We start from the raw sequence: 23290 nt of genomic DNA, 5'->3' as shown, positions 1-23290 counted from the left end.
GGGTTTTTTGTTTTGTTTTTTTAATCACAAGGCTAAATCTGCCTGTTCATAGCTTCCATCTATTGTGCTCAAGTCATGAGTCTACTTGTAGTCACTTCAGGACAAAAATAACAGTACATATATACACAATCACACAAAGTTTAAATAAAATTAAAATGAATTAAACAGAGGAACTGTTCGGGTCTTGGGTTATAAACAACACATTCAATAATATTTCTCTTCTGTTCTTTTTTCTTCTGACTTGTAACTTTCTCTCACTGTCTCCTTTTGAGACTTTCCCTTAAATTATTTCCCCAAAGGAGACCCTTATGATCAAAGAATTACTTCAAACCTTCAAATCAACAGGGAAATAAATATGTAACAGCTTCTATCCTATTCTAGAATATGAAGCCACAGATTTTATCAGGGCATTTTCTCATAGGGAGAATCAAAAGTAAATGCTGAGAAGAAGAAAATTTGGTTGGTTGGAGGATTAGTGGAGTTGTTTAGGGAGATGGTTTGTCTCTGAGTCAAAGTTTTGGTTGCTTCTAAATTGAAACCAGTTACCCCTGATTTGTTATTTGTTTTTCTCTGACTGAGATAGGGTGATCACCTTTGGGTAGTATCCTCACTATTCCCTAAGGATTATTCATAGGTTCTCCTTTAGCAGGTAGATGACAGTCAATAAACATTTTTATGAGAAAATATAATATTTATCTGAAGCAACTGCAAGATACCAAAGAGTTTTTCTTTTAAAATAGGAATAGAAAAAAACAAGCATGTTGGCTACATTAAAAAAAAAAACTTACTCAGAATCAAGGTGTCAATAATAAAGTGAAATCTCAAACAGCCAGAAGGGATCCTAGCTATAAGTGGTTTAACCAGCAGTTATAAAAACAAAAGGATCATTAGGCAGCAGAATAATAATTAATAAAACCAAATGTTCATATAAAAAAGCAAAAAGTTTTTTAAAAAATCAAATTCAAGTAACCCTTTAGTTTGTAAATTGCAGTATATATAATATTTTTGTGGGGAATTATTGACATGACGGAATGACTTGATTTTTAAAAATTCTTAAGACAAAAAAAAAGATGTCACGATCCATTTGCCCAAAAAGTTAGCTATAATATTCTGAATATTTTGGCAAGCATTAAATAATTAGTTACTTTGTTAAAAAAAAGTATATTGGCATCAATAAAAATGTAATCAATATTCTTGGGTTATGGACATAAAGTAGCAGCTGTTCCTCTGTGAATTTGTATTACAGAACTCTTTGCTGAAGTATGACAGATTTATAAACCAAGTAGTAGACAGGAGGAGAGGATCCTGTAGAAAATATGAGCAACTTTAAGAGTCTGGTAGAATTGTGGAAGCAGAACATTATAAGTAATATTTGTTTTTGCCTTTTTTTTTGTACATTTCAACACAGAACATTTCTGATAAAAGAAAGCAGGTCTATTTGAACAAAATAGCAATTCCTGACAGAATATGTCCTTCTAAGAACTAGTTTTTCATTTAGGGAGGTATAGAACATTGAAATTTTCTTAGGGCTCTGCACATAAAAGTAGATTTCATATGGAATCTTTTGGAATCATCTTGTGGAATATGAGTAGTAGCTGTTATCAGATTAGATAACAATGGTACAAAAATCTAATGTTAATGAGATTCAACCAATCATTTAAATATTCTCATTCACTGAAATAAGCAAAACAACAAAATATTTTCACTGAGTTATCAATATTATGTACATTTTGTTGTATTGGGTCCTAAAATACATTATAAAAATAATCATGGTCAGGTTATGAAAATTAAAGGCATCCCCTTTGCTAATCTATTGATGTTTTAAGAATCAATGTGTGTGATTGTTTTTGAAAAACACAGGACATTAAAGTTTTAAAAATTGTGCATTATGAATGATAAAATGGTTTCATTTATTTTATGTTTTTTCAGTATTTATTATGTTGCTTTCAAGAGGAAAAAAACCCAAGATTTGAGTAATGAACAAATGTTCCCCTTTACCCTGGAATTTCTCAATGCAAAACTATACTGAAATCTCCCAGCTGTCAAGTAAAATGAGGAAGCATTTAAGTCAACAACCACTCATAAACTGTTTACTTGATACTAACCACTGTGCTGAGCAGTAGACATACAAAGAAAGACAAAAATATGGTCCCTGCTAACCTTAGAAGGAAGGTCTAATGGCATTGGAGGTAGGATAGGAGGAGGAAGAACTGGGAAAGGCCTCTTGCAGATAGAAGAGATCGAGCTAACTACTGATGAAAGCCAAGAAGTTGAGGTAAGGAGATATAAAAGAAAAAACCCTGAGTTGGGAATTAGAAGATCTGAATTCTAATCCCAACTTTATCACTTACCTTAGAACAAATCATTTTCCCTTTCCAAATGATTCAGGCTTTTGATTTTGCTGAAGTAGGAAAATGTCTCAGCAATTCCAATTCCTTAGATCTAAGAGGCCTGATCCTTTGGCCCCAATCTTTCACCTTTCACTTCTTTAGAGAATAGTTTAGACATTGATTCTGCTGCTTACTACCCATTAGATCTTAAGGTCTCAGTTCCTCATCCATAAATTGAAGAGGTTAAATTAGATGACTCCTAATGTCCTTTCTAGCTCTATGACATTCTGAGCTTTCTCTTATTACTAAGTTTGTACTCAAGGACTTGATCTCCAAAACTGGTTGACTCCCTTAGTGAAGATTTAATATATTCGTAAAGAGCCAGAAATAAGCAGATCTCCTAAAAAGCTATTCAGGGGTTAACATACTCTCTGTGCAGCTGTGGATTGGTTTGCAACAGGCTCACCACTTCTTCCTGACCAAAGTTGGGAATGGAATGAGCTGATCTGATAGGTGCCAAGAAGTGCTGCTGTCACAAATATGCAATCTGGGAGTTTTTTATGTGTACATATAGGCATCAGGAAGGCATGTCTAATATAAACATAGGATGGCCTTGGCAAGGAATGCCCATGTCAAGAACCATATATCACAAACTAGACAATTTTATAATTATGTGGCCACTATCAGATTGGTTCTATTGGTTTTTGCTTAATGTTAATTGATGTATGTAACCATGGAATGTAAACTACTTAGAGACATTTGGTGCTAGTGCTGTCTTAGCTTAAAGAATTATATAAATGGGGAAGAGGGGAACCAAGATGGCCCAGAGCAGACATGGCTTTCTGTGACCTCCTCTCTCAAACCAACAGCAGATTAAGTCTCTAAACTGGTTTTGGAGTCAAAGAACCCAAAATATTAGGAGTACAATACATTTCTAGAAGAAGATACCTTCTGAAGAAGAACTTCAGATCTGTTTCAAACGGGCAGGGGGACAGTCTGCTGAGCCCAGATTGCAGCATAGGGAGCTTTGGGGTAAAGAGTCAGAGTGTTACACCTTCCCCACACCTGGGAATCTTCTGTGAGTCTCTTAGGCTACTTGATCCTGGTTACAAGTGGGTGATCCAGCAAATTTGCTATAAAAGGCAAATTGTAAACCACTGACCCCTGGAAGAAAGGGGACCTAGCCACGATTACGTAGTGCTGAAAGTCAATCAGCAGAACTGTCCCAGGGCAAACTAAAGCAGCTATTGCTCCTTTGCATTAAGAGCAGACATCAAGCCTTTAAAAAATGAGCACAATAACAGAAAGAATTCTCATCATAGATTTCTTTTATGGAGAGAGAGAGAACAGACTTCAAAAGGAAAATCAGCTCCAGATGAGGACCAAAAGGGAGATATGGACTGGTCACCATTCACAAGGCTTTCTTGGAAAATTTCATAAAGGAAGTTAAAAGAGAATTAGATGAAAAATGGGGAAAGAAAATGAGATCTTTGCAAGAAGGGATGGGAAAAGCATATAGCTCCTTACAAAATAGATTTGATGAAATGGAACTCCTTACAAAATAGAGATGAAAAAAGATACCAATTCATTGAAAAACAGAATTTGTAAAATGGAAAGAAATGCAAAGAATATATAAACCCTGGCTCTCAGATCAATAAATGGACTTCTCTCTTGAAGATCCTTTTGTCATACTTTCTCCTCATTGAGGCCCTTAACTGATCTCAGTATTCCATCTGGTAGCTGCTAGATGGTATAGGAGATAGAGCATGGGGTTCTAAGTTCAAATCCTGCCTTAGATACTAGCTGTGTAATATAGGGCAAGTAACAATCTTCCTCATCGTCAGTTTTCTCATCTATTAAATGAGGGAGTTAGACTGAATTATTTCTAAAATCTGTTGCGGCTCTATATTTATGAATCTTTTACCAGTGATTCTATATACAAATTGATTTTATTTTGGCACTTGCTCTTTCTTTCCCTTCCATCCCTTGTTGCCACATACTCCAAATGACAAAAATGAATTTTTTTTTCACTATGGGGCATATAATATATATATGTTTAGAAATCACATATATCAGAGAAACACAATTAGAAGAAATACAACCCAGTTCCAGACTGTCTAAACGACTCTGCTTAGCAATAATTCATTTTCTCTATTCTACACCACAGCACCTAAATCCTTGTTCTATAAGAATGTCAAGTCTTCTACCTCCAAAACATGTTGATTTGAAATCCCACTGTCTGTCTGTTCCAAACCCAGCTCATTTCTAGGTTCTACTAACCATTTACAATTTAGAGAGCAATTTCACATGCAGTTGTCCCTTTGATTCTCATAACCTGTAATGTTCTCTTGTTCGGTTTTCTTGAGGTCTCTGGGAGCAGCTTTCTTTTCTGTAATCATCACACGAGTAGCCAAGGGTTAAAGTCCAAATCCTTTATTATCTCTTTGCCTGATGCTGGGCAGCTTTCCGGAGAGCCTTTCAGTCTGGCCTTGGTCTTAGTGGAGAAACTAAGGAGGAGAGCCTGCCACCAGGTGGTGTGAGATGGGATGAATGAATTTAAGTCCAAGGGTTTGTGCTCCAGCCTCCAGCCTTCTGTCTATTTGTCTTCTCTGGCTCTGTCTCTAGCTGCGATTGTCTGAGCTTATATGCTCTCTTATCATAGGTGTGAATCTTGTAGAACTATATCAAGTACTAAGTACATGTACTGAACTAGAGAACTGTTAAGCACCATGCTAAATAACCATTGTCTCTATTAATTCCACTGAGTTAGCACCTTGTAAGAATCTTTTGTTTCAAGTTCAGAGTTCTGGCCCATAAAGATAACCTTCATGTAGGTTGGGTGGTTTTGGCCCCAGGAGCACTCTCATATAATCAGGAAATCCCCTAACTGCTTGCCAGGGTTTTTTTTGCAACATCAGCATAACAATTTACTTCTTCTTAGGTTAAGAAATCATAACAATTCCAACCATTTCACAAAAGATGACATCAGTTTTTTCACCTGTAAAAGAACAACAACAACAACAAAAAAATAAGAACACCTTCCTTGTCTAAATGGGGTAGTTATATGGATCAATGGGGATAATCGGTGGTGAAATCACTTTCTAAAAATATAAAATGCTAGACATATGAAAGGAATTATTTTGATTATCAGTCTGGAAAGGAGTGAGTGTCTATGAAAATCAGCATCTCTGAGAAGCCTTAGGAACAGGTAAAAGAGGTCAAGGGGGGAAAAAAAGGAAAACCTTTCTAATAAACCAGTTTGGGAAGATTTTTAGTTAGGGTGAGGGTGGGAATATGAGACATGAAGGAACATGCGTGGAGTGAGAAGTTTCAGGTAATCCTTGCTATATAGAATAAATTAATAATCTCCATAAGAACAGCATCTATTTCTTCTCTTCATTTTTTTAAGTGTCTCTGTCATGGTGAGTGGGACATAATTTGAAATTAATAACTGCTTATTAAATTTTATGGAAATATCTAAATTTTATGTCTCATTATATAGTAGGTAGTTAATATTTGCTGATTTGAAATTGAATTGATTTGAAATATAAAAATCACAAAATGTTAAAGCAAAAAGATACTGATTTGAGTTTACTTTCTTTTGTTTTGTATTTATGGTGGTGAATAGGTTTTAGCACACAACAGCAAAATTGGTGATTAAGCAAGTTGGTAAATCTTATTTTTTCTAATAATTTACACAATGAATTAAAAATGTATTCTCATAATTAGAAATAGAATCCCTCAATCTCACAGCAATAAGTTTCAAGAAGATTTATTTCAGCACAACATAAACAAAAGCTTCCTAACTATTAGAGCTAGTCTAAAGTTGAATGCTATAATTATTAAGGTAGTGAATTCTCCATCACTGGTTATCTTCCACAGGAAGCTAGATTCCCACTTCTGGAAGAGTTATAATTAGCAATTTTCAAGGCTAGGGGCCTGGAACATGCCTTCAGTTTATCTTGGAGAACAGATTTCTATATTTTAGTGCAATTCTAGACGATTACTGAAACTCTGGCTATGTTCTCCTCCCTTCCCGATATTTACTCCTTGGTGAAATATTAAATGAGCTGGAGAAGAAAATAGAAAACTACTCTAATGTCTTTGCCAAGAGAACCCCAAATGGGATCACACAGAGTTGGATACAATCAACAACCACAATAACAACAACAGGGCCTTCAGTGCAGCAAGACCATTTTACTGTTCCTTGCTGATGGACTTCCTTTTCCACTCACTACTGCAGCTGTTCCAAATCTTCTTTTCTCTCTTCAGATCTTTCATGTCAAAGCCTTCCCCAACTTTCTCTTCTGAAAATTTCAAGTCATATTTAGCCAGACTGTCTAGCAATTTCTCCTCTTGGGCCCTATGACAATGTTTCTGGAAGTCTCTGTCCACCTGAGTGAATCTGGTGACAGGCACTAAGAGGTGGCCAGAATAAATAAGTTAAGCTTTTAAAGCTCCAACCAATAGGATATTATAAAATTCTTTCTGTAGTTGTGGCTATTCATAGGTATTGTTGTCTTTTCCCCTTTTCTGGGTCCACCTTTTGGGTGCTAAACAAAAACACTGTGAATCCCTTGCTTACCTACTTGCTTGCCTACTACTAGGCCCTAACGTCTACTGAATAGATGTTGCTTGGTCATTCAATTATCCTGTGTCCAGAATTGCCTTGTAAAGTTGAATGATACAACATGATCCCTCTTTAACAAGGTAAGTAGAGCACAAGAGGCTTCTATCATTAAACAGAAGTGACACTCCCAAAAGCACCATTGTATGGGATCCTCTGGCATTAGTGTTCTTCCAAAATAAATGGTGGGGGACTACACCAGAACCTGAAACCTATAGCCCAAATCTGAAATTCGGCTTCTTCTACTGACCCAATGGGCCCTCACCCAATAAGAGCTGGCTCTTAAGGAATATCATTAAGTCTTACTATCAATGACTCTGTATGGTATGAGAAAGGTACATGAAATTATTTGCCAGTGGTCCCTAAACTAGTAACTTAAGAGTCCCTTAAAGAATGGAGGCTTTGCAATTCCAATAGACTTGTGATGGAGAATGCCATCTGCATCCAGAAAGAAGACTATGGGGCTCTGGCCTGAAACTCTGAATCAGACAAGAGAGCACTTAAGGCTACTTATTTGATGTGAGACAATGGCTCTGTTAGTATATATTGGGATAATGGCTCTCCTCACCATTGGTGCTTGCTGAATGTTTGGTAGTGAGATAATGATAGGCAAGAATTGCAGGGCGGAAGGAAAGGGTCAGAAGTGACTTGGGCACAGGATGAGGAAGAGAGAGGCTGGTGACTCTGGACTCGAGAATCCAGGAGAGATCTTTGGCAAACCTCGTGGCAGCTTGCCTCTCTTCTTCACTTCTACCCCTAAAGACCAAGGACTTTAATTTATCATGACTCTGGCTGACCCTGAGGCCCTCCAAGGAGCTAGTCTGTACTCTACAACAACATAGTATTTTCACAATTTTTGTTGTTTTTTTTCTTTCTTTTTTTCCCTCCTTTTTCCCATTTTTTGATCTGATTTTTCTTGTGCAGCATATTAACTGTGGAAATATGCTTAGAAAAATTGGATGTATTTTACCTTTATTGAATTACTTACTATCTAGGAGAGGAGCTGGGGGAGGAGAGGTAGAAAAACTTGGAACAGTATTTTACAAGCGTGAATGTTGAAAACTATCTTTTCATGTATTTTGAAAATAAAAAGCCACTATTGAAAAAAAAGAGAAAAGAATGGAGGCTTTGGCAACTCCTTCTAGCTTCCAGGCTGCATGATTGACGTGTAAGTGAGTTTTAAAGGATGAGGTAGAAAATATCCTTTACACAAATTCCTAAGTGTTGGCTATGGTTTGACCACGTGGTCTGGGGCTTAGAGAGCACAGAATTGGACAATAAAAGGCTCTCCCCTTTGGTGAAGACCAATGGAGAAATTTTGCTAATGCCTTCCACTACATACAGTTGTATGTAGCACCCATCAAAAACTTCATATGATAAATAACCACATTGGAACTGTTATAAGAACAGCAGAAGTTCGAATCTAAGGCTACTGCCAACATGGATATTGGGTTGACAATACTATGTATGACTCCTCTAAGTATAAGGCAATTGGGGGAAGCTAAGTGATCCAGTGGATAAAGTGCTAGACCTAGAATCAGGAAATCTAGTCTCAGATACTTACTAGCTATGTGGTCTTAAGGTCACTTCACCTCTGTTTACCTTAGTTTCCTCAACTATAAAATGGAGATAATAATGGTACTTACCTTTTAGGGTTGTTGTGAGGATTAAATGAGATAATATTTCTAAAGCATTTTACACAATGCCTGGTACTTAATGTTGTATAAAAGTTAGCTATTATGGTTATCATTACTATGTTCCTTGTGCCAATTGGAGCACCCATCTAACCCCAAAATACCCCCAAGTTGTCCATAACTGTCAAAATGCCAATCTCCCATCTCAAGGGAAAAAGTTTGCCCCTGCTAATCAACAGCTGCATCATTATGTAACTGATTTCACAGACCAGGTGTCCATTTCCCCAGAAAGCATATCTATAATGACAAATCAATGCCAGCTTTGTAGGGAGAAGGTTCTCTCTGGTGCACTGATTTCTAGATCTAGTCTCTAGGAAGATTTACGTGATAAGAATGGACTGTTTGGGGACTTAATTCTGGATGAACCTCTATAGCCCTTCCTTATTCCCTCTCCACTGCCCTGGCCACAAGATATCAGAAAGCTATATAAAGCTTGGAGAAGTCATTCAGGTTCCCCTCAGCCAGTAGGCTTTCGATGGGATAATTCAGACAACTCTTTCCCAGAAATAATTTAGGGGACTAACGGAGTGTGATTGTTATGAGATGCCTTGTTTTCTTTTTTTTTTAATATGATTTTTTTTGTGGTTATACATGTACATTCATTTTTTTAAAATACACATTTCTTTATGAATCACGTTAGGAGAGAAAAATCAAAACAAAAGGGAAAAACCATAAGAGAAGTAAAAATAACAAAAATAAAAGAAAAAAAGTAAACATAGCATGTATTTATTCACATTCAGTCTCTATAGTTCTCTTTCTGACAGAAGATGGATTTTTCTATCCAAAGTTTATTGGGATTGCCTTGCATCACTGAACTGCTGAGAAGAAACAAGTCTTTCATATTGATCATCGTACAATCTTGCTGTTACTATATACAATGTATTCCTGGTTCTGCTTCTTTTGCTCAGCATCAGTTCGTGTAAAGCTTTCCAGGCCTTTTTAAAATCAGCTTGCTCATAATTTTCTTATAGAGCAATAATATTCCATTATTTTCACATAACATAACTTATTCAGCCATTTCCCAATTGAGGAATATCTACTCGTTTTCCAATTCTTTGCACCATAAAAAGAACTGCTGCAAACATTTTTGCACATGTGGGCCTCTTTCCCTCTTTTATGATTTCCAAAGAAATACAGATCCAGTAATGGGACTGCTGGATCAAAGGGCATGCACAGTTTTATAGTCATTTGGGCATAGTTCCAAATTGCTCTCCAGGATGGTTTAATCATTTCACAACTCTATCAATAAAAGATGCCTTGTTTTCTAATAGCACAAAGGAGATGAAATTGGCATTATATTATGGTGGATGTGTATTTACTTAAAAGAAAAAGAATCTCTCAATGTAGTGCTGGTATTCTGAGTTCGTGTATAGAGGTAAAGTAAAAATGCTGATTTAGTCCTTGTGAAAGTGCATAAACTTTGCACAGGCTTCATAGCTCATTTTTTCTTTGTTACTAATTTTACCACTTCCTTGTGGCCTTGTAAACCACTTCCATCCTACCCTAGACTTGACTCTCAATTCTTTCTTCTTCTTTTTTTTTTCCAATTCTCTTTTCTGATTGGCTTTCTAAATCCAACTCTCCTGAGCTCTTTGAAGATCTGGCCCCCTACTCTCCCCACAGTCAGGTAGTCCAACTCCATCTCAGCCTGGAAATCTTAACACCAGAGGTGGTCACATCACAGAGGATGAGTTTTCCTCTAACTTCCTAGACTTTTTTTTAAATCTAATGATGAGTCTGGCCCCACTGGAATCCATAATTAGCATTTCTGAACCTTAGATGAAACAATTTCTAGCCTCTTAGCTTAGGTCACATCTTCCCTCCTCATCTCCTCCAAAATATTTACTTCCTTGAGAACAGAAAATGTTAACCTTTTGTCCCTGTAACCCCAATGCCTAGCAAAGTGTTTTGCACATAATAAATTTGGATTACATATTTCTTTATAAATATCTCCATTGATAAACATATAGCATATTTATAAATATAATGCCACAGGATCTTAAAAAAAGAAATATTTACTTCAAAAGCTATAATCACAAATATACAAACTTACTCCCCCAATATGTGAGGTGTAATCCCTTACTACACATGCACACACATTATATGCATATGTATATATACACATATTTGATTCGTTATATTGAGTTTGACAGAGCTGATGTGTTTGATTTCATTTTTAGCTGTTCCGGAACCTGAGATTCAGAGAGGGAAAAAGGGTGAGAATAATTTAGTTCAAAATTTCTTCAGATATGTACATTTCCTTCTATGGAAGCATCTGGTATTTGTCCTTCTCTTCTATCTCATATTACCAACACAGTCTCTAAGTTGAAAAGACACAGGTCAAGAGTCCCTAAAGTGGTGAGAGGGAGGGAAAAGCTATGGACTCAGAAAGTTGAGTAATAATGATAGGAATAATAGCTAAAGTATCTACAATATGCCAGGTACTGTGTGTGCTAAGTACTTTACAAATATTATCTCATTTTTTTCTAAACTTGCCTGTGTGTATAAGTGTCTGTCAATATGTATGTTTACTTATGTAGATATTTGTAAATAAATAGATCAATGTTTCAGCATATATATAAAAAAAACATGCCTATTACCTGTGTGATTAATTGTGTCAGCCTATAACTGGCATTCCCTAAAGCCTAATCTCTTTTTACCTTGATTTTGCACAGAAACTGTGAAAGATGGAATCCATTAAGAGAGAATAACAGAGCCTTGACAGCAATGATGAGGATGGAACCTAATCGATAGTTGGGTCATTTCTCCAGCTCAAGTTTTATAGGGAGGCTGAGACAAGGAAGAATTTGAGTGTATGACTATGACTTTTTTCCATGCAAACATGTACATTTCTATCATCACATATGTGCTAATGGCTGTATAAGTATTCTGTATTGATATATGCATGTCAGAATGTTTGAGTAAGTATTGGGGTGGGGGTATGTCCTTCCCTCATATCTGCAAAACCTTAGAAAGTCAAATATCTTGAAACTAAATATTGGATACCAAGAGGTTAAGAAATTCAGGAAGTTTCTATGAGTTAGGAAGAATATAGAGCTGAAAACAGCCCCCAAGGAGGAAGCCTCTGTATAACAATGAGTTATAAACACTGAAAGCTAGATATGAGACAGCAGGGAAGGGGGAAAGCGGAACAGCTAAGGGGAAAGTAACTGAGTGAGAGTGGTTTTCACTCACCTGACTTTTGTATTCAGAGAGCAGTTTTCAGGAATCTCACATGCCAAGGCTGAGTCTGTTTTAGAGGATTTGGGGAACTTAGGAAATAGGCAAGAAGAAGTCATAATACAGGGCTGCAAAAAGAAGGGAAACAGGATATTTATCCATGTTTACATATGCAAAATAATATATTTTGTATGTAAGTATATAGAATATATAAAATATATAGAAAAGGAAAACAAGGTAAATTTTGTATGTGTTCTAATAATTAGGTGGGTAAGGGATTCAGAAAAAGTCTGAGTTTTGAAGGAGGTTAAGGAACCTAAAAGTTATAGGTGAAGAGAGAATGAGGAGAGAGACAGGAAATGGAATGTCAATGAACCAAAAGCAAGACAATCAGTTTAGCTGGATTACAGAGTGTATGAAGGGGAATAATGTATAAAAAGTCTGAAAGGTAGGCTGGAGTCCAGCTGTGGAAAACTAAATAATAAAGAGTTTTTATCTCATTCTATAGGCAATAGCCACTAAAATTTATGGAGCAAAAGAGTAACATAGATCTATATTTTGGGAATATTATTTATTTTATTTTATTTTTAATTTATGGACTAAAACAACCATTTACATAAGATAGTACAATTTAAAACATTGACTATACATGAAACTACAAATCTACTATGTACGACTGCTATTCCTTTCAAATATACAACAAAATTAATCTTTAAATTTATTTTTTTCTTTTTCTTCTCTCCCCTCTCCACAGTAGTATAGGGGTGTGTGAGTGAATGTGTGTGTGTGTGTGTGTGTGTGTGTGTGTGTGTGTGTGTAAAATTATTCTATACATCTATTTATCAGTTTTTTCTCTGAGTGCAGAATTATACTTAATTTAGGTATTTATAATAGACAAAATAACTCATTTGCTCAAAGATGTTCTTAAAACATTATTGCTATTACTGTTTACAATGTTCCCTTGGTTCTACTCATTTTGTTCCTTATTATTTGATGCACATTTTTCCATATTTTTAAAAAATCCTTGAACTTGGTTACTTTTTTCCTATTAAACCTTTCCGGAGACTGGAGAGGAGTTGGAAGCACAATCCAAATAGTTATGACTATGGCTGGCAGAGTGGAAGCTCTGGAAACTGATATGGGAAACCACACCAAGAATCAAATCCTAACACTATATATGGGTAAGGAGGCCTGCAAAAACAATGGAAGAGAAGGAGCACAAGGAGTATATTAATATCTCCTGGGGACTAGAGCACAATCTAAACATACGTAGTACACATTCTGTAGTACATAACAGACAAACCAAAGAGCATCCTTAGAAGCAGTCGCCAAAAGGATTGAGAAAGCAAAGGCTCCACCAAGTGTGAACTTGACCATCCACTGTCTTTTCTGTAGTTGTTGTCTCCAGTGCCAAGCATAGTACTTGGTACTTAATAGGAATAGGAGTTTAATAAAGTCTTTTTTCATTTAAAAATCCTTGAACTCTTCATTTCTTTTAGCAAAGTAATATTCTATCTTGACCATATACCACAATTTGTTCAGGTATTCCCCAATTGATGGACATTTTTGCAATTTCCACTTCTTTGACAATACAAAGAAAGCGTAGTTTACAGATAAAGATCTCATTTTAAAATATATAAAGAACTTTGTCAATCTATAAGAATGAGTCATTCCCCAAGTGATAAACAAAGATTCTGAACAGGCAGTTTTCCAATGAAAAAAAATCAAAACAATTTATAGTCATATAAAAATGCTTTAAATCACTTTTGATTAGAGAAATGCAGATTAAAATAATCTTGAGATCTCATTTACACTTACCAGATTGGCTAAAATGATATAAGGAAGGGGATGCAGAAAAAAATTGGGACACTAATTCATTGTTGGTGGAATTGTAAAATGATCCAACTGTTTTGGAAAGCAATCTGGAATTATATCCAAATTATGTACTCTTTAACTAAGCAATATCACTAATTGGTCTATTTCTAAAGATCTTTAGGGAAAAAGGAATATCTTTTAGGTGAAAGATAAATTGGAGAGGGAAGAGACATGAGGGAGAGACCAATTAGGAAGCTATTCTAATAGCCAAGTGCCTGTTTGGGATAATGATTGAATAAGTAGGAATAGGAAGATGGATAGGAGAGATATTATGTAAATAGAATCAAGAGACTTAGACACTGATTAAAAGAAGTAAGGAGCTGAAGATAACTCCCAGATTGAAAACCTGAATAACTAGAAAGAGAGGAGTGCCATACACAGAAATTGGGAACATGGGAAAATTATAGGTTTTTAAGGAAACAATTATGAATGCTGTTTTGAACACATGAGTTTGAGATGACCATTGGATGTATATATGGAAATGGTTTGAATGTGCATTGGATATGGTTTAAAATGTCAACAGGAAGATGTTGATGTGGTACAGGAACTAAAGAGAGAAACAAGGGCAAGTGAGGTGGATTTTGGATTTTTCTACATAGAGATGTAGGGCAGTGTGCTCTAGTGGATAGAAAGTTGTCGTTTGAGTAAAGAATAACTAAGTTCAAGTTCCAACACACACTAGTTGAGTGACCATGGTTGTATTAAATTCTTACTTTTCTAGGCAGCTCTTTAAGACTTAAGTGGTAGGGAATTTACTTATCGGCATTGGAAGGAGTGTTTTCATTTGGGAGTTCCCCATTCCAGTGAAACCATAGGTCTAGAATCTATCCCTTCATAAAATAATATATAAATTATTTTTGTTGTTTTTAATTTACTTTAAAAACAGAATAAGAAAAATAGAAAAGGAATACAAAATAAAATAAAACAAAAAAGAACATTGTCATATGCCCAGGAGAACATCAGGGAGGATTAAAAATATATAACAACAAATTATCAACTCAAGAAAGTGTATATATACTAGTAGAAGAAATTATATTCTTAAGTGTCCATCTTTTCTTTATTTCCTTGTACATTATTCAGTATATAAACTCTTAAGAGGCAATATGATCATCAAGACAGTTGATGTTCTTTCTACTTCCTGAGTTGCCACTTGCTGCTTTTCTGCAGATTAGATTCTCAAGATGTCTTTGGCTGCTGGAATTGTTTCTTCCTCAAAGAGAAGAGACATGCCTAGAGCTAATCTATATTTTTCACTCTTGAAAATAAGACCCAAAGCCAGAGGACAAAGAACTTTTTGGATCAACATGTTTCTTTTTAATAAACTTATTTCTTCTCAGCAGGAATACACTCAGTCTATTTGATATTAAGGTTAGGTGAGTAATTTTCTTTCAACTTCCATAATGCTCCGATAGCTAGCTCTAGAATCATGCAAATTAATTTAGACCTAGATTTAGCAACTAAATGATACAGCAAACAGAGCACTAGCCCTTGAATCAGGAGGATCTGAATTCAAATTTAGCTCCAGACACATTAGCTGTGTGACCCTGGACAGATCATTTTACCCAGTTTACCTCAGTTTCCTTATTTGTAAAATGATCTGGAGAAGGAAATGGCAAACCATTCCTAAATGGGGTTACAAAGAATCAGACACAACTAATAGACTAAAAAACAACAAATACTTAGCTTGCAGCTTTCATCCTGCATTCTTGCCATAAAATGGAGGTCCAGTATTTATTATGCTCCCAGTATAAATTGAACTTCCTTGGGGCAGAAACATTCTCTCTCTCTCTCTCTCTCTCTCTCTCTCTCTCTCTCTCTCACTTTCTCTCTCCCTCTCTCTCTCTCTCTCTTATCTTCTAGGATTTTGCATATAGTAGATGATTAATAAGTTTTGTGGTTGTTATTGTGCTGTTCTTAAAGAGGACCAATGACATCACAAGAGTGATGCCTTTACTTGCATATGAATTGAATTTAATTGAGGCAGAGCTGCTCAAGGTATATATATATATAAACTATTTCTATTTAAATTTATGCTTATTTGTATTTAAAAATTAATTTCTAAATAAAAATATCAATCCTGGCTTTTTAATTACTCCCTCTGCAAGTTTCTTCCATTTTGTTCCCTCATTTTTTTTTTTTTTTGGTTTTTGAGTACCTTTTTTTCTTTTTCCTTTTTTTCCATTTATAGCCAATTCTTTATGTGACTTTCTTTAAATTGATACATTTCTTTTCACATAACAGACTCTTTTCAACAAACACCATTACAAACCTCCCTAGGAAAAACATTCCATGAAATAAGTTGGCAAAACCATCTATAGTGAGATTGTGTTTGATAGCTGATCACTTTTCATCTTTGTGATTTCCCCATTGTTAAATAACAATAAGGAAATTATGATAGTTTTGAGTGAAACAGGAAACTGAGGACTTCTCAAAATAATAATTTTGGGTAATTCAAGACTCAGCATCAAGGGTCTGTTTAATTATTAGACTCTGGGAAAAAAAGCAAAGACTTCATTTCCAGCAGAAAATATTTAAGAGATAACCCCTTGATCTTTCCTCAACTTAAAGAAGAACCTAACTAATTATTTAATGGCCTGGAGATACTGGAGAAGCCTCCAAACTGGCTATCTCTATTTGTTGATTGAGAAAAACCTGAGATAAACCAAATCTCCTTAGTTAATCTAGGAAATCTTTAATCTCTTTGGCTTAATTGATTACTTACCTCTAAATAAATCTCCTTGTTGCAAAGGATTGTTGTAATGACCGCGTATTTAAAGTCAGCCGGAGTCAGGAATTCAGGTTAAGGGAAAAATCTTCAATATTTATTGAAGTGAAGAGGTGAATAAAGATTGCTATAGCAAATATAGGCAAGAAAGATTGCGATAGCAAATATAGGCAGTTGCGACAGGAAGCCAGCTAAGAGAGAGCGACGCGAGCCGAGCCAACAGTGGAGTCAACCGTGGAGGTAACTGTGGCAATGGCCGTCCCAAAAGTCTCTCCTCCCCTTCCTATTCCACTCCCCTGCCTCCACCCACCAAAATCGTCATTTCCTATACAACACATCAGGACTTGCACAAAGAGTGGGTGGGGGCCATTCTCTCTCCAAGCTTATCTATTAATAGAGTATGGTCCAATTACTATTTAGCCTCATGTGCTTGGGACCTCAGTGCATCAACTCAAGCCTCAGCCCATTACATCTCCCGCTTTCTTTTGTTTTAGAACACAGGTGATCATGCCATCCCTGATTCTTCAGGGAGGTCAGAACCCCCAAGGGAAGGTGATCACACCCTCCCTGATTTCTCAGGAAAGGAGGTGAAAGCACCGAAAAGGAAGTGATCACGACCCCCCTGACTTCTCAGGAAGGGAGGTGAAAGCACTAAAAAGGAGATAATCACGCCCTCCCTGACATCTCAGGAAGGGAGATGAAAAGCACCAAAGGGAAGTGGAGGTTGCTAGCAGGTTTCTGGGCTCAAGGGTCTTATTATGCACAAACCCATCAGCATGGGAACACATAGCACATAGCAACAACGCAGAGACTATTAGTGATGACTCCCCACAGTCAGTGCAGGCTTGATGTGTTATAACAAACATGAATTATGCACCCAAGTAACGGTATAACAAACAATATAAATCAACAGTATGATGTAAAAGATTGCCAGAAGTCCTAGAAGGAGAGTATGTAAACAGCAGTCACACATACACCTCTTCAGCAGCCAAGAGATAGTCCAAAACCAGTCTATTGTCCATTGCTTCACATATCAGGGAATCCAATGATCCCCCAAGTTTTTGAAGTCCAGCAAAAGTCTTTTTATGTCTTAGGGAATCCAATGATTCCAGCAGATTTTGAAGTCCCGTAACAGTCTTATCATTTCTCAGAAAATCCAATGATTCCTGAGGGCTTTAAAGTCCTACAACAATCTTATGTCTCAGAGAATCCAATGATTTCTGAGGGTTTTGAAGTCCAATGATTTTCTATGTCCATGAGTCAAACGCCATAACTGCCACACTCTTTCAATGGTGAGCACAATCAGCAACAGAACCACCCGATGTTTCTTGGGTCTTCTCCTTCGTTTCAAGGGTCTGCTCCGTCTCTCTGCGGTGGACAAGGCGAATACGGCTCGTTGGCACCCATCTGATTCCTTCTCCACCTGTAGAGATACAAGCAAACCCTCTCCCCCAAGCAGTTAGCCTATCTGGTCCCTTCCATTCACCACTTTCTGGTCTCTCCACATCACCTGGCGATTATCTAAAGATAGTGGAGCTGCTCGCACTGGACATTGCCCTTCCGGTGGGTTATAAAACCTGTCTGCCGGAGCCAGTGCATCTTCGTCAAAAATCAAGAAGTTAATAGTATAAAGAGCTAGATTTAGTAGTTCTCTAGGGTTACCTGTGGCTCCCCCTTTCTTTTGTTTTTGGAGGAGCGTCTTAATGTCTCTGTTTCTCCTCTCTACTATTGCCTGTCCTTGAGGATTAAAAGGTATGCCAGTGGTGTGTAAAATCTTATACTGTGCACAAAAGTGTGCAAAATGTTTGGAGGTGTATGCAGGACCATTGTCTGTTTTTATTGCTTGTGGCACACCCATAATGGCAAATGCTTGCATGAGAAATTCAGTGACCACTCGGGCTGTCTCTTTTGCTGCTGGTATGGCAAAAGTGAATCCTGAAAAGGTGTCTACCACAACATGGATAAAAGACAGACGACCGAAAGATTTATAATGGGTCACATCCATTTCCCCGCTGTGGGGCCCTGGCCAGCCGCTCCTTGTGCCAAGCCTGTGCCTTACTTGATGGTCTCAACCGGGGCCGGCCCCGTCTGGCCATTGGCAAGGGCCGAAAGGGGTTGGGGGGTTTGGGGTGGGGGATGGAGCATCTTTACCTAGGGTCTGTCCCATTTCAGCCAAAAAGTTACTGCTTTCGTCTTTAAGAAAATAAGTTCCCTGTTTGTCTTATACTCACCTAAGTTCCTAGTCACTGGAGACTTCTTCAGTGAAAGTAGGGTCCTTGGGCCCCACGTTGGGCGCCAAATGTAATGACCGCGTATTTAAAGTCAGCCGGAGTCAGGAATTCAGGTTAAGGGAAAAATCTTCAATATTTATTGAAGTGAAGAGGTGAATAAAGATTGCTATAGCAAATATAGGCAAGAAAGATTGCGATAGCAAATATAGGCAGTTGCGACAGGAAGCCAGCTAAGAGAGAGCGACGCGAGCCGAGCCAACAGTGGAGTCAACCGTGGAGGTAACTGTGGCAATGGCCGTCCCAAAAGTCTCTCCTCCCCTTCCTATTCCACTCCCCTGCCTCCACCCACCAAAATCGTCATTTCCTATACAACACATCAGGACTTGCACAAAGAGTGGGTGGGGGCCATTCTCTCTCCAAGCTTATCTATTAATAGAGTATGGTCCAATTACTATTTAGCCTCATGTGCTTGGGACCTCAGTGCATCAACTCAAGCCTCAGCCCATTACAGATTGTGATTATTAAATCATTAATTAAGGTAGAGTGAACCTATAACTTAAATTTTAGTTTATGAAGGTCTGATGGGTTTGAGAAAAATGAAATTCTTTGTACAAACATTACAATAGAGTGCTCTTATCAACTCAAGCTGATTTGCAAACATTGTAACAAGATGACCACAATAAATTTAGGCAAACACACCTGCAGTAAGTCAACTAAATCTTCTAGACTAGAATTTAGCAATCCTTTGATACTTCCACTTGAGCAAGCAGTGAAAATTAGCCAGATAAGGAGTCATGAGTTCCTATGACTATTTAATCACTTCTAACTCTGTAATTAGTGGCCATCTCTCAGAGAACTCAGTAAGTGGGCTGCCTGCTTCTCTTGAGATTTTAATAAAACTTCTACTCTTCACTTTGAGAAATCTCTGAGTAGTCATTTTGAATCAGGGGTTGCGTTGCAGTCCCACACTGTTTGATAGCAAAAATGATTCATTGTTTTTAACCTGAATTTTGTTGTCATATAGTATTGACTCAATTTACATTTTTGCAGTCATGGATATTGTTCTTTTGGCCTTTCTTTGTATTCCCAGATCTTCACACAGTGCCTGATACATAATAGATAATCAATAAAAACTTCTTGTCTACTAAACTTGTAATTTCATTAGTGTGGGAAGTTCCCAATAGGGAAATTCCCTCTACCAAGGGAGATCATCAACTGCATGAGATGGTTTCCTGGGGCCTTTATGAGTTAAATGATCTAGAGTCACATAGTATGTATTCACAGATAAGACTCTAAGCCTTATTTTCCTGGCTTTAAGTTAGCTCTCTTTCTATATCATATAGCATATCTAATATATTTAGGCTCATTCCTTATAACACAAATATCATGTTTTTTAGCCACATCATAATCATTAGGAACATATTTTATTTTCATCTTTTTATTTTAAAAATGATTCTATAGATATTTTGAGCCTTTTATATATATTCTTTATTTTATGGGGCATAATCTCAGGAATGAAAGTATTCACTTTTTAGTATCTACTTTTATTACTAAATTTGCTATTTAGCAATTACTCTTTGGTAAAATTTAGTATTTTTCTTATATAATTCCAAATTAATTTCCTTGATGATTAGACCAATTCAAGAAATTATCAGTCATAAATTAGCTTGATGCCTTTCTCAACTGCTACAGTATTTAATTTTTCGTTCTTTTTCCATCTTTATTCATTTAAATTTTCAATCTTTTAAAAATATAAATTGCTTGATGAACTCTCTGGTCATTCATATTAATATACCTACTTCTGGACATAATCACATTTGTTTAATATATTTGTGGTTAGCAATTTTTTATATGGCTAAATTGGCAACTTTTCTTTCTTGTCATAATAATTTGATTTCTCATTCTTAAACTTTCTTGCAGAATAGGGTGATTTCACTATAGCTTTTTAGGCCATGCAACCTAATTTACTACTAGTGGCACTATGAATTGGTACAACCATTCTGGAATATAAAAAGTTTAACCTTATTAAGTCCCTTTTGATTGCCCTTTCTTGCCTAGCTTTTTATGTTTCTTTTGAGTCTTATGTTAGAAAGTCAAATTTTCTATTTTAGCTCTGATCTTTTCATTAGGAATGCTTGAAAAACCTCTATTTCACTGAAATATTCTTTTTTTTTCTCTTGAAGGATTATACTTAGTTTTGCTGGGTAGGTGATTCTTGGTTGTCATTCTACCTCCTTTGCCTTTCAGAATATCTTAATTCCAAGTCCTCCAACACTTTAATATAGAAGCTGTTAGATCTTGTGTTATCCTGAGTAAGGCTCTACGATATTTGAATTATTTAATTTTGGCTGCTTACAATATATTTCTCTTTGCTTTAGGAGCTCTGGAATTTTGCTGTAATATTTCTGGGAATTTTCATTATGAAATCTCATTCAGGTAGGTAATCAGTGGGTTCTTTTCATTTCTATTTTACTCTCAAGTTTCAAAATATCAGAGCAGTTTTCCTTTATAATTTCTTGAAAGATGATGTTGAAGCTCTTTTTTTGTTGTTGTTGTTCATGGCTTTTATATCTTTTATATCTTTTCTGTCCTAGAACTGGAGGAAGGTCCCTACTCCACTATGACTTCAAGCTTTAGCGTGCTAGCACTCCTTACCTTGGGAATGCCAGCCAGGCCTGGCCAGAGAATGGACAGAGCAACAGAGTCTTGCCTCAATGCTAGTAAAGAGATCCTTATAATCTCTTACTGACAACTTGATTGATTCTCTTACTGTCTATAGGCTATGAGCTCTGGAAGCAGCCAATACTGCTGACTCAGTTGTTCCAAAGGTTTACTAGAGCCCAGTGTGTACTAGCTCAGCCTGTACTGGACTACATTCCACTCTTACCTTAGTGTGACAGACTTTTTCTGCTAACCTTCTAAGTTGCCTTTGGTTGGAAAATTGTTTCACCCCATATGTTTGTGGGGTCTGATGTTCCAGAATTTGTTTTGAGATATTACATAAAAAATATTCCAAGGCATTTGGGGGAAAGTTCTGGTGAGGTTCTGCCTCTTCTCTGCCTACTTGGCTCTGCCTCCTGGTCCAACAATTCTGTAAAACAATTTGGAATTATCAAGGAAAGTTGGTAAATAAGTTACATACTTTGATCCAAAGAGTCTACTTAAAAGTCTTTATTCTACAGATGTTGACAGAAAAAAATTAAAAAGACACATGTGCACAAAAAAGCCTACAATAGAATTAATTGTATTAACAAGGAACTAGATATAAAATATTGTATCTAGAAATTGAATAATAACTGAAAGAATTATGGAATGCTAATGTAGAGCTTTAAATAGCAGTTCTGGTCTGTGAAGTATGCAGTATGAAAAGTGTCCTGGGGGAAAGTCCAGTCACACTGAATTATGTCTATATGTATGCATCTTAAGGAATGACAATATAAAGAATTCAGGGAAATTCTTTACTATTTAAGTAGTAAATAGTAAAGAATGAATAAAACAGTATAGTAAATAATAGTAAATAGTAATAGTAAAGAATGAATAAAACAAAACCAAAAAATATGCACAATGACTCTAATAGTGTCATAAAGAAAGTTAGCATGAAGAGACAAACAAACTAGTTAGTTAAAAAAAAGTCAGTATTAGTAGCAGCCAGTCAAATTTAAGGAACACAAGTCCAATAAGGAGGGAGTAGTGCATCAAACATATCTGATAAAAATGTGATATCCACAATATAGGGGGAATTTATACAAATATGTAAGAGCCATTTTCCAGTTACTAGTTGGGGACATTTAACTTTGTTGCTTTAGTTTTCTCATTTATGAAATGAAATGAAGAAGAGAATGGCGAATCACTCCAGCACTACTGCCAAGAAAACTCCAAACAAGTCATGACTAAACTACTGAACAGGGTATATTTGAACTCAGGCCTTTTTGACTGCAGGCTCAGTTCTTCATACACTGCACTACCTATGTACCTCCAGCTAAATAGAAGTGAAGGAGAGAATTCCAGAATGGGGAATAGCCATTGGAAATGCTCAGGGTCTGAAGATCAGAAGATTGTATATGAGGGACAGCAAGGAGGTCAGTGTCATTGGATTGCAGAGTATGAAAAGACTGGAAAGAAAGGAAGAGATCATATTGTGAAGGGATTTAAAAGCCAAATAAATTTTTTATATTTGGTTCTGGAGGTAACAGGGAGTCACCTGGAGTGGGAAAATACTACCCACTTCCAGATAAAGAATTATGGATTCTGAATGAAAAATGAATTCAAAGCATACTATTTTCACTTTTTTCTTTCTTGTGGTTTTTCCCTTTTGTTCTGATTCTTCTTTAACAACATGACTAATGTGGAAATATGTTTAAATGATTGTATATGTGTAATTTATATCAGGTTGCTTGATGCCTTGGGAGGAGGCGACAGAAAAGAGTGAAGGAGAAAAAAACTGGAACTCAAAAAAAAAAAAAGAATGATAAAACTATTTTTACAAAAACTGAAATTCAACAGAAGAAAAAAAGCAGGAGGAAGAGGAAGAGGAGCAGGAAGAAGATGAGGATCAGGAGAAAGAGAAAGTTCATTTACTTCTTTGCTTTTTAGTCCTTTAGCTTAAAGAGATACTTTATTTTATCAAA

The 23290-nt window shown here is 36.3% G+C and overlaps 1 protein-coding gene and 1 long non-coding RNA gene across 3 annotated transcripts in view; one reads left to right on the top strand and one right to left on the bottom strand.

Annotated features, from left to right (window-relative positions):
- The window catches only part of TRIM72 (tripartite motif containing 72), a 17568-nt gene extending 15115 nt beyond the window's left edge, over positions 1-2453 (bottom strand). The window contains exon 1 of the mRNA XM_051996340.1: positions 2352-2453. The gene's annotated coding sequence lies outside the window, so the exon portion shown is untranslated. The remainder of the gene's footprint in view (positions 1-2351) is intronic.
- LOC127561129 (uncharacterized) lies at positions 2116-23290 on the top strand. Of its 2 annotated transcripts, none has more exons than XR_007953462.1 (3): positions 2116-2275; positions 21041-21098; positions 23052-23290. It is a non-coding gene; the product is annotated as an uncharacterized LOC127561129 (long non-coding RNA). The 2 variants fall into 2 exon arrangements; XR_007953463.1 differs by having other exon boundaries at positions 21257-23290.

Source organism: Antechinus flavipes, chromosome 1 (assembly GCF_016432865.1).
Source record: "Antechinus flavipes isolate AdamAnt ecotype Samford, QLD, Australia chromosome 1, AdamAnt_v2, whole genome shotgun sequence".
Classification (NCBI taxonomy): domain Eukaryota; kingdom Metazoa; phylum Chordata; class Mammalia; order Dasyuromorphia; family Dasyuridae; genus Antechinus; species Antechinus flavipes.
Note: the sequence above shows the minus strand (reverse complement) of the source record. Positions and strands in the feature narration are given on the sequence as shown.